A 12,090-nucleotide genomic window follows, 5' to 3' on the forward strand; every position below is an offset into this window, starting at 1 on the left:
ATTATTTACAGACAGAAAATGACACGGGTAAATATGAAACACAATGACGTAAGATATAGGTAGATCCACCTATGCATTATATACATACATCATATATTATGAATTTAAGCTTAAGTGGGCGTGTGTCTTTTTATGAATAAAATATGTATCCATATTTGAGTGGGAGTAAGTCTCTATTAGGGCAGTACAATTAACGATAGATTAATGTGTAGAATAATTGAAGATCGAAGTTAATTAGCATGGCAACTAGTAATGCACTTGTTATGTAATAGAGCACTAGGTTCAGACACAGTTTACGCCTGTTTAGATAAATCATACCACCGATGGGGCTTGAACGCATAGTATTTGTTCTCTAGATTGAACTTTATTCAGACAGTGTTTACTAGAATTATTCTGATCTATTAACACTGTACACAGTTTTCACGTTTCAAACAACATCTGAAGAGTGATCATGACCACTGAGAAGGTGCTCGTAATTCAAATACTAGTCTGGCTGTGGGGATATAAGATCTAGTCAGAAAATATATAGTTTGCCAAGAATTACACGGACATATAGTGCCTAACACATGATGACACACTTTCGTCCAAATATCATATTATCAATTTAATGTCTACGCTTCGTTTAAGTTAGATTTAGGTATGATTAGGTATCAATAAAACAGGACCATTTGTAAAATTCATCTCGAAATACGCACACTTTTTTTCCGATGAACAATTGATAAATTTGGGTATGTCACTATAGTGTTTCGAAAGCTTCCCGGTCTGATTGTAGCCGTTCCCTTTTTTTAGTATACGTCATTTGCATGGCATTCACGTCAGACCAAGGAAACACGCAATCTTTTGAAATGTAAATGGCCATTGTGTACCCTTTCAAGCTTTGCATCATACTCCTAAGCAAGAATTGGAAATAACATCTCGTAGTTACAATGGGATATTCGAATTCTTTAGTATATCACGAGTCAGTTTTGCAGGGAAATGTTCTACCTCGCTGAATCACTTCAAACTCGAATCTATATATAGCGTCACTGTGGCACTGCACTTACTTAGCCTTCTTGATAGAAGAGCCATTTGAGGCTGGATCATTTGTTGTAACGTACACTGGTATTGCCAATTAGTGGTCTATGTTGCATAAAACACAGCAACCAAAGAGCACAACGGGGAAGGAAGAGTAGATAGAAAGTTGCTTTTAAAAACAGACAAACAGGAAATTCCTACAGGCAAATATGTTGTGTACGCTTGAAGAAATACACTTATCTGAGACATACGCTTGAAGAAATACACTTATCTGAGACATACATTTTACAGGTAGGGTATACAAACCAAAACATTTTAGAAAACGAACGTAAGAGAGTTATACTGACTGTCAAGTTTACACTGGTAAGGAGAAAAACAGGTGTTTCATTGATTCGATGCCATAAGAATTGGTTCAAACATGGATAGAATGTTTACAAAAATTATTACTTCTCTCAACGAAAGTGGGGGCAGAAATTATGCTTTCCGTCCTGCTTTTTGTTTGTTTGTTTGTTTGTCAGTCTATTCGTCTATCTATCTATCTATCTATCTATCTATCTATCTATCTATCTATCTATCTATCTATCTATCTATCTATCTGTCTGTCTGTCTGTCTGTCTGTCTGTCTGTCTGTCTCTGTCTGTCTGTCTGTCTGTCTGTCTGTCTGTCCGTCCGTCCGTCAATAGTTAGATAGCAGACATATTTTCATGGACTTTGATGTTGATATATTACCTAAGAGACAACAACCAATTGTTTACATTTTGGAAGATATCCAGTTTTGATTAAGATCTTAGTAAAGCCATGGTGAAATGAAAACTCTAGTGGTCAGCAGTTCAATAAAATTGCATTTTTAATTAAGTCGATGATGTGTAGTCCATAAGAACAAAATGTGGATAGGAAGTCCTCTATCTAATTAAATTGCATTTGTAGTTAAATTTTAATCAATACATTATTACAATAAATATTGACACGTTTTATACTTCATAAGAATAAATTGTATTGCAAATTATCAAGACTACATCTTAACCTTGACATCATGACTTGGCGTGACCAGCACCAGACTTCGAATGCCAACCATAAAGGCACCCTTGTTGTTTGGTTTTTGTGACTTCCTTGTTACAATGTAGAAGAACTGGTGAGGTGTATACTCTACCGACTGTCTTCTAATTAACTGCAATCAATACAAAGCATTATCTTGCAATTGTGAGATCTTTCCATTGTATGAATGACAATCGCAGTAGTTAATTTAAAACAAAATGTAGTCCACTGTTTCAATCGTTTGATCAATGGTCAAGCTTTAAGTCGAAAAAAATGGAAGTACAGAAACATTTGCTAAATGTATAAAGGAAAACAAAATGGACGTACACTTCTTTGTAATTGAAAGCATGGGAAGTACTCAACTTAATAATGTTATAATCAATACATTATTCCGTGACTAGATTTTACTTTTAGAATCGTACACCTACTAATGTAAGCTACTGCTATCGGACTATCGACCAATCTAGCATTCAAATTTTAGCGTATAGCCAGTGTTAGGCTCATATTCCATTTAATTGTCTACTTGAGAATCAATCAATGTATTGCAGGGTTTCATTTTACGAGACATGTCGACCAACAGCAGTACTGTCAATGCCAGAATTTACCTCGTTCAAATCATGTCTAAATGCACTTCAAAGTGGAGCAATTATTTACCCCAAACGATTCGGTGGGACGGTTTATTACTAAAATCTATAAATCTTGTTAAATATATGAATCTTGGTAAATTGTACAAGATACAAACCTAGTGGATATTTCTTGTCCTTGTTACAAATTTACACATCAAATGGAATATTTCGTATTTTGTGATTATAAAACTGAATAATTTGCATATTAATTGAAAAGTTTACATAATCATATGCAATCACATGGTGAAACGAAGGAGCCTGTCAATTTTTAATGTTGGTATTGATGGGGGTCAGCGTTTTTCAATGTGAAAGTGTGAACGACAACAAGAACAGGTACCTATCACCTACTAAAGTCAACTTTATACTTTATGATCCCCTACCTACACACGTTTTTATTACATCTCCCACTATACACTAAATATCCATATTCATATGTATGTATATTCATAGTATTGCTACCTGATATCATAATTAACTTGTAATGAAATATTTATGACAATAAACTGACATATCTCCCATTTCTGTGTTATAAATGGAATCCATGCTGACTGCATAGTGCCCCCCCCCCCAACGTATCTTGGAAGACAAAGTTAGAATCATGAAGCATTATCTCTAGATCATAAGTAAAGAGTCGTGTACATTGTTACTTTGTGTTGTGAACTGCAAATGTGAAATGTTACAGGGAAATGCACTCAAAATTCACGACCTTCTGAACATAAGCAAGCTACTAGTAATATTATACATTATCAATATTACGGTCACTAAACATAATAAATTCAAATATACTATCACTATACTACTATTTACCCAGAACAAAGTGTGATTATGGGGATACTAAATAGGTGAATCTAAAAGTAGAATAGACAGATTTTTCATTAGATGAAACATTAGCAACAAATCACAAGAAATTATATTATTTATAAGCGCATTCAATGTGTCATAGAAAAGTGACGAACCAATAACACGTAATGAAATTCGCAACTGAAATAAACATATAAATATTAAGTATTTTGAATGCTTAAAGCGCGCACGATAAACTCATATTAATTAGGAAAGGACTTTGCATGATAAATGGAGTAAGTTAAAATGTGAACGACGGTCCCGAAGTCGTCCTTTCGATTTCTGGGAGATTATGAAATCCGATTTTCAAATAGTATAGAAAGTGGACCGTTTCCTTCTATAAACACTAATAGATACTGTAATAACATAGAGAGAATTTGCAGATGATAACGCCATTTCTCTGAATTTGATAGGTTGAGTGATTAGGTAATTTAATTGCAGAACAGAGGAAAACGATGAATTGAAATCACAACACTTTCACAAAGTGCTTCTAAAACACAAACAGCGTCAAAGGGTGAAACGTGCGCCGGGTTATCATCACAGACATCTCCTGCAAGGTCTAAAAACGAATACTGAAGATTAATGATACCATCACATTCTCCACCAAAATGTATGTGGATACGTTATCTGAACGTATGTGAGAGAGCTTTCAGAGAATCTGCCATTGCCGAATGCATAACTGATTGAGAACCTGTAATTTACATCGACTGCATCATGAAGTTTGGTTGGTTGCGGCATCCAGCATCTGAAGTTAAACCTTCACTCGCGTTCTCATTTGCATAAGATTTATACAGAAGGAAAGTGTCAAATCTTTCCATGTGACATTCCGGTCACTTTTTTCAAACTACATTCAGGAAATCAATTGTGTACGTTTGTTGAAAGGAACGGTGTCGATCTCAAGGTGGTTTTCATCAATGCCAAGTTGAAAAAAAACTCTGCTGGCGAGCAATGAATTCCAAGTGATACGATTCACTGAACGAGAGGGAATTGTATCCAGATTTGAAATCAATGAATACACAAACTATTGATTTTTCAACATTAAACCGAAGCCTCCAAACAACCTGTAGGCCTATGCATTCTTGCAATAGTCGATACAAGCCGATTAGGTACTGCATGACGGTGGATGTTTACTCAGCCAAGTATTGAAGGAGATATGATGACAAGATTGGACTGTTGGAGGCTTAGTAATCGAATACATATCAGTTATCAATACCTATATTTGAAGATTAAACATTATTGATATCTGCTATCTGTTCCCTTAGAAACCACATATTCCAACGATGCATTCTCCATTTGTCAGATAAAAAAACATCCCCATGATAATTGGCAAATATCAATTAAAAAAAAAATTGCATTTCTAGGGTAATAGCAAATGGCAGCATGGGGGTTGGGAGATCAGATAAGCAAATAGAGAGGTCAAGGGATAGGAAAGCAATAACAAACTCTGCTTGTTGTGTACGAGTTTTCACTATGTTATCAATTTCAGTCTCTGTTGAAGTATACAGCACATAAACAAGTTATCGCCTAGAATATTCATGATTATACAGTCATAGCCACTTCATTCATTGTTAATCAATATGACACGTGACATCCTGTCCAGTACCACGTACAATATGCTACGACTGAAGAAAAACTCAAAGCACACCGACACAGTAAACGAGCCCGTAGGATAACACAAGCTTGCTCTTTTTTAAACATGTAATGTTTGTCGTAATCAATCTCACGAAATGATTTTGTATCATTTAGTAGAGTATTATAAACTAATCATTCTTCATACTGTACGGATTCTGTAAAGTTAACGAACCCTACATTAATCCTCATTAGTATTACTTATACCTGACCCTATCAGAGCCAATTAAGGGTTTTCGTAATCGAACGTATGTTTTGTATGAGTATACAATGAACAGAAAGTCGGAGTAGATTTCAAAACTGATTAAGGTCCGTTACTTGTCCACATTATTTTACCAAGATACTGTCGTTTGAAAACCTTAAACCTTTAAAAAAGAAAATAGGACGCAATAGTTCATGTATAAGTTGAGATGCCACGTGTTTGCTTCTTCAATAAATTAGAGTTCATCTTCCGAGGAAAATGGCATTCATCATATGTACAGAATTTGGAAACCGCTGATTGTGCTGGTGTGAACCACGGCTAATACAGAATCATACCATGTGTGACCGGCGACCTGGCATGCATATTCAGCAGTTCAATTCAATCATTCTGTTGCGAGTTTCCTGCTTCCTGCTTCAGAATGTCATACGTCGGTGAAGGATCTACTCATAATATAATATCATTTCATCCTTTCATAGGGGTGTAATAGTATTGAAGAATCGGTTGTATTAAGTTATCTCAATAAGAATTTCAATATCGACATGGGTAATTACAACACGTTATAGAGCAAGGTACGTTCACTGCTTTGCCAATGAGGTGTTGTTATACCAGTTCTGAGGTATTCCCCGTAGGGCAATACGAACACCCTTTGTGCCGCAATGCTAATGGAAATCCCGTGACAGCAATGTATTTTCGTTGGCAGCGACGAAAATCCAAAATCGAGTAAACATTTATATAAAAATATTCGAGAACCCCATTTTCAGAATTGTGTTTCCATACACATGTCGAAACTTCTACACAATTTTAAGGGTCGTATTGTCTTTAAGGGTCGTATGGTCCTACGCGTGAGCATATAGCCACTTTCATTGGATGTAACATCATATTGAAATCAAAAGAAGAAAGGTTGCCATAGGGAATTCACAAAACCTCACAAACGTAGCCTTTGACAACCCCTATTGTACTGTAATATGAACTGTGGCACATTCTACGGAATACAGTGTCACAACTACTCAGTGTGTTGTACATTGTACACATATTTCCTGTATATCACCTAACCTCTACAGAGTTGTTATCAAATCGGCTTAGCAAAGTCAGAATTTATTTCCACCTCAAGAGAACAAGGTCTCGTAATAAAGCAGTCAAATCATACTAAAAATCGCTACTCCTGTCTATTAGTACAAGACCCACAATCAAAGCTTCTTTATGGTCATAATTGTAACATTTTGAAGAAATCCTCTTAAGTGAGAAACTGATGTCAAAACAACTGTACTGGAAAACAATAAATGAGACCTTATCATTCGATTTCATTCACTCTCACAAATATGGTATGCACCTAGTTACCCTAACCTCGTTGCCTAGGTTACGCACAGTAGTACTGTGTAGTAACCCAATAAACCAAGTTTACCTGCACACAGTGAAAGCTGTGATTAATTCGTACATTGAGTCAGTTAAAAGGTTGCGGTTCATACTTTATGTAAATACCGACATTGGCCATCTGTTCTTGATACATATAGCCTTAACATTTTGTATATTATTTGAATAGCAAAATCATTCCTGTTACAACGCATGCAGAACACAAATATTCGTTTGCATGTCTGCCTTTACCAAATCAAATATAGATGCACGTAATATTTTACTTTAGAAATATGACATTGTGACATTTTCTGATTTTTTAAAAAGTAGTAACTGTATTACGATTGATTGAAATGAATCTTTGATTACTTGGGAAAATACAGTCACAATAAATCGGCTTTCAGACATCTGATACCTTCCTTCCCGAGTAATCTATCGTCAAATATTAATAAAATGAAAGTAGTTTTTCGATATTATTCAGGGCAACCTAGTTTCGAAGCAGCTTCGTCCAAAACCCCAATATGTGATGATTATATTGTAGTAAAGCAGCGACGAAAAACCTTTACGGAAAAACAGTGTAGGAATGAAAAATAATGCCACTTAGGTCACGATGTTATACGGTTGGGTGCTCCTAACATTCTGTGGGTCGTCATTTTGAAGAATTTTCATCGTAATGGAAAGATGATTGGAACGCAATTTCCAAAAACAGATTAATCTGATGCAATGGAAGACGACAACTTAATATAACAAGGAAATGATGCAGCCTTATAACTGATTGTATTTTCATTTACATCCACGTTTTACCATGAAACCAATTCAGTTTCATGTAAATTGGTTGAAACACTGTTAGAAACACAGGTTTGACTGTTTGTTACTAGTACTCTGTTGCCGATATTTTTTTGCCAGGATTTTTTGTCTTCATGGAACTTAATAGTGTCGATATTTTGTTTTACTATAAGCCTATGTCCTTGACATTCTACTTAGAACAATTTCATCAGTAAAATGGTAGTAATAAAATGATTAAAAACAGCCTGTGTTGGTTGCGTTTCTATATTTATGACCCTATATCGCCTTGATGATCTGATCTGTTGCAACGAAACCATTAAAAACATTAACCGTTACACATGAAGAGAAATATCACAGTAAAACATTCTACACAATCTTCAGCATTAACTATGCGCTCTCATTCAATAATACTTTTTTGTCCATAGCCGTTAACTTACACTATCACATCATAAACTACCTAGGGACCAGACTTTCGACTTTCTTTTCTCGGCTTATGAAACATTGTGATGAATGCTGATTAATCTATATACACCTGTAAAATATTAATGGACGTTTTAATCATAATGCTAGGTCTAAATACATCAGGAATAAATCTAAACAGAATAATGCATGAAGATGAAATAACGATTAATGAAATTTAGAAAGTAAATTTGAATATTAGCCTGTTGTCTAGACGTAAAGTAATATAAATTACCTTCAATGGTTGGTGAATAATCGATATTGTACAGCCGACTAGAAGTTGGATGGCTATAGCAATACAACATAAAATCAACACAGTTGAAGAATACACTCCATATTTGGAGAAAATGACTCAATGGATTTCGAAAATCGGCTTACAATGAACTGAAGTCATACCAATCACACGCCATTTTGGGAAAAGAAACAATAGCTTCCCTTTCGAGTCAATATTTTAAAAGGTCACTTCATCTAATGTAATGCTAGACCTTATCTTCAAAGTTTGAAACGAAAATAGTAACTATTTGAACCACTTGAGCATAATGTTGAATGTTATCATACATGTACATTGACTGATTGTGGGCACCTTTGATGTTTACAAATTTCCAAGTCAGGTATGTGCATATTAGACAGAAACCACAAGCCTGGTCTGTTTGCTTATATTTTATGTGAGCAGAACTAGCTGCTATTATGTTTTGCTGTAGTGTCCTTTCGCACTATGGATTGATGGTATTTCATACTTCCGTCTTGCATGCGTTACATTGATCGGTAACCGAAAACGTGTACGTGTATAGATTATAACAGTCATTTAACAAGTAACGTTGAAGAAATTTTACTCTGGGGATTTGCTGCAAACACGTGACATTTGACGTTTAGAAGCTGAATGAGATATTCAGCCGGTTTAGGGTGAATTTTTTTTTACACAACTCTCGATCTTGAATGATGTGATCATGACACATTTCAGATAACGTGATTTTCTCGTGAGTAATGAAGTATTTTAAGGCTTTGCCTCTTGTTCGCTCGACTGACTCATACGGCAATTAATGTTACTGTTTAGCCAAGTTCTAGTACGTATACTATGTATGTAATGTCATCAACATCTGTACAACAATATTATATCTGTACTAATATCGATTCCCAAATTCTCATTTTAGAGTAAAGGGGGGGGGGGGGTTACATATATCTCCAAATTCACACGAACTGCACTTGTGTTGACTTATTGATAGCTTTTACATCGGTAAGATGCAAATGCAAATCACATGGTTTTGGGCAAACTTAGTCACAATGTTGGCAAAGCTAATCGTAAATAACACATCGCAAAGCTACCGATCAGGTTTCCCTCGTCGGTCATAATTAAGTTATACTGTAACTATCTGAAAATTTAGAGATTTACATAAGGGTGTAAAGTTTACTCTTTCATTTCCTTGCAATTGTGATTAAGTTACACTGAATCATTATGTAACGTAAAATTACAGACTTACATGTTAGATTCTAAGCCTCTAATTGCGATTGTCTTCTCTGTGCAGTGTTCGATGACAGAATATATAATAATTTGGAACCCTATGTACGTCATAGAGCTATACCATAATAATAATTGTATTTGAAGGGAAGGTTTGAAGAAGTCTAGTTTTACAACCGCTCAAATTACAGTTGTTATATATAAAATACCCCGTATTATAGTTATTATAAGTATTTCAGTTGTGCGACAGCTTGCAGTAGTGTGTGAATATATGTATATGGCTATCAGAAATGTATACGAGAAATATGGTAAACTAACGGACACGTATTTAAACAAACACACACACACACACACACACACACACACACACACATAATAATAATAAACCTGGTTAAACCCAGCCAACACCTTGTGGGTCCGAACCCAGACTGCAGAGGTAAGAAGCGTACGAGCTAACCGCTCGGCCACTGACAACCCCTAAAAACATACATACATACATACATACATACATACATACATACATACATACATACATACATACATACATCATTTGCAGCGGAAGGTTTCAGGTCACATCCTTTTATATTGCAATGTCTGCCTAATAAAAATTGTTGTTCAATTACTATAATGCAATTTCAAAACTTATCTATTTTACTGTGGATATGAAAACGAAGATATGACGCAGAGTCACTGATTTACAACATTTGACTGACTGAGTGGCCGACGTGAATAGAGAGCTATCTGTTACTACTATTAATAGTTTACTGATACACACGATACACAAGTAGACACGTGTAACATTGCCCTGAAAACATAATCTTTATACATCCTTCCTTTCATTTATATAAATTATGTACATTTCATGGTAGCTCATAAAATAGGAAATCAACTCGGCTTAAATGTTGGCCTTCAGGTATTTTGACGTGTAAGCTATTTAAACTGTCAAACGATTATATTTAGTACGGGAACTGCTGAAAAGTATTAGATGTACGTTAATTTCACCAATTTAATTCGAATTTAGCTTGAAAGTCTTGTATTCAGTTTAACTAAATAGAAATGGTTGCAGAACCGAAAGAATCTACAAAACAATAACAGAATATAAGATGCTAATCATAACTACCACACTAATAGTATAAACAAATAAAAAGACGAAAACACTCTCATGAGATGTTTACAGCGCGTAAAACGAAGGCTTTCATAAACTAAACCCCTCCGCGACTTTCTTCAACTAAACCTTGGGACGCAAATTAAAGAACGGCTGGGGTGGAGTAATTTACCACCACCACAATCATAACATAAACGAAACTCACTTTTATCGCAAGATCTTATTACTACTATGGAGATGAATTTGAATAGAGCGTTCTTTAAACAACATAAAAAACACAATATAATCCTAGATCAAACATTTGCGATGGGTGTTGGATAAAAAGGTGACTAATAAGTGCAAATCTTTTAATAGTGCAAGGGAAATTGTCGTAGTATACAGACAAATGGTGGTCAATTGTGTTGTCTTTCGTGTTGTGACATATGCTAAAACAGCAGGTTGATGAATTACGTGGATGGAGTACATACACGGGTCAGTTGATCAGTTATTAGAGTAGTTCTTACGGAAATAACTAGTTACTTACCGCAGAAATGATCAGCGAAAGCGTGTAGATAAGCTCGGTGGCTGTGGTAGGTGATTCCTGTCCTGTTCCAGTTTACCACAATATCTACTATATTACCTGTCTGAACCCTCTGCTGTACCTAGGCAAATAGATGTACACGTTGTGGCAACAGATGAGGAGTGTGTGTGTGTGTGTGTGTGAGTGACTTTACTGATGCAGCAATCTATAATACGACATGACAATATGATTTATTACAACACCTTTGGGGACGCCGAAAGACGGGCAGACCCCCTAGCGCGCTTTATTTTATCGACTTCCGATGAAAATTGAAGTGCAAGGCTTATATCAGAGATTTAATCAAAAAACACATTTATGTCAACAACAACAACAACAACAACAACAAGAACAACAACAAGAACAACAACAAGAACAACACCACCATCACCATCACCATCACCATATCATCATCATCATCATCATCATCATCATCATCATCATCATCATCATCACTCCACTACACACAATAGGAAGGACGATTCATTTGATTTTGATTTGAATCTTTTGAATGTCAAAGTAATCTATAAAATACGGTGTCATGCCGTCCATTCAGCCAGCAGAGAAGATTGCTGAACGACACAACGTAACTTACGGTCTACTATGACGTTCACGGTATAATGCAATCTGATTAAAATTGATGTAGGAATATATTGCTCAATTGTCGTTTGATTTCGACTTTTTTTTTGTTCCGGGAGAGAACACCTCCTCCCAGAAAAAATATCGAAAGCAAACAACAATATATGAACTTCAAGGAAATTGAGGTAAATAAAGCAAATGAGACGATTCCTATATTAGATTTTAATCAGATTCAGTACAATCCACAAATGGAGATTGATCACATATGCAAATGAACAAACATCCTGACGAATAAACACACGTACGTCGAGCAACGTTTCAGCAGGAAAAATGTACAAACTGATAAAGTAATATGATATATACACATGTTAAGTTAGGCTAAAATAGAACGGATTTCCCCTAGAAACGGATAAGATTCATGATAATTAATATCATGTACTTTGGTGGTTGTGC

The 12,090-nt window shown here is 35.4% G+C and overlaps 1 protein-coding gene across 1 annotated transcript in view; it reads right to left on the minus strand.

The window, feature by feature from the left end:
- The window catches only part of LOC144432852 (uncharacterized), a 68,136-nt gene extending 56,942 nt beyond the window's left edge, over positions 1 to 11,194 (minus strand). Inside the window, exon 1 of the mRNA XM_078121151.1 lies at positions 11,026 to 11,194. The gene's annotated coding sequence lies outside the window, so the exon portion shown is untranslated. The remainder of the gene's footprint in view (positions 1 to 11,025) is intronic.
- Positions 11,195 to 12,090: the final 896 nt, after the last annotated feature.

The sequence above is a fragment of the Glandiceps talaboti genome, chromosome 1, assembly GCF_964340395.1.
Source record: "Glandiceps talaboti chromosome 1, keGlaTala1.1, whole genome shotgun sequence".
Taxonomy (NCBI): Eukaryota; Metazoa; Hemichordata; class Enteropneusta; family Spengelidae; genus Glandiceps; species Glandiceps talaboti.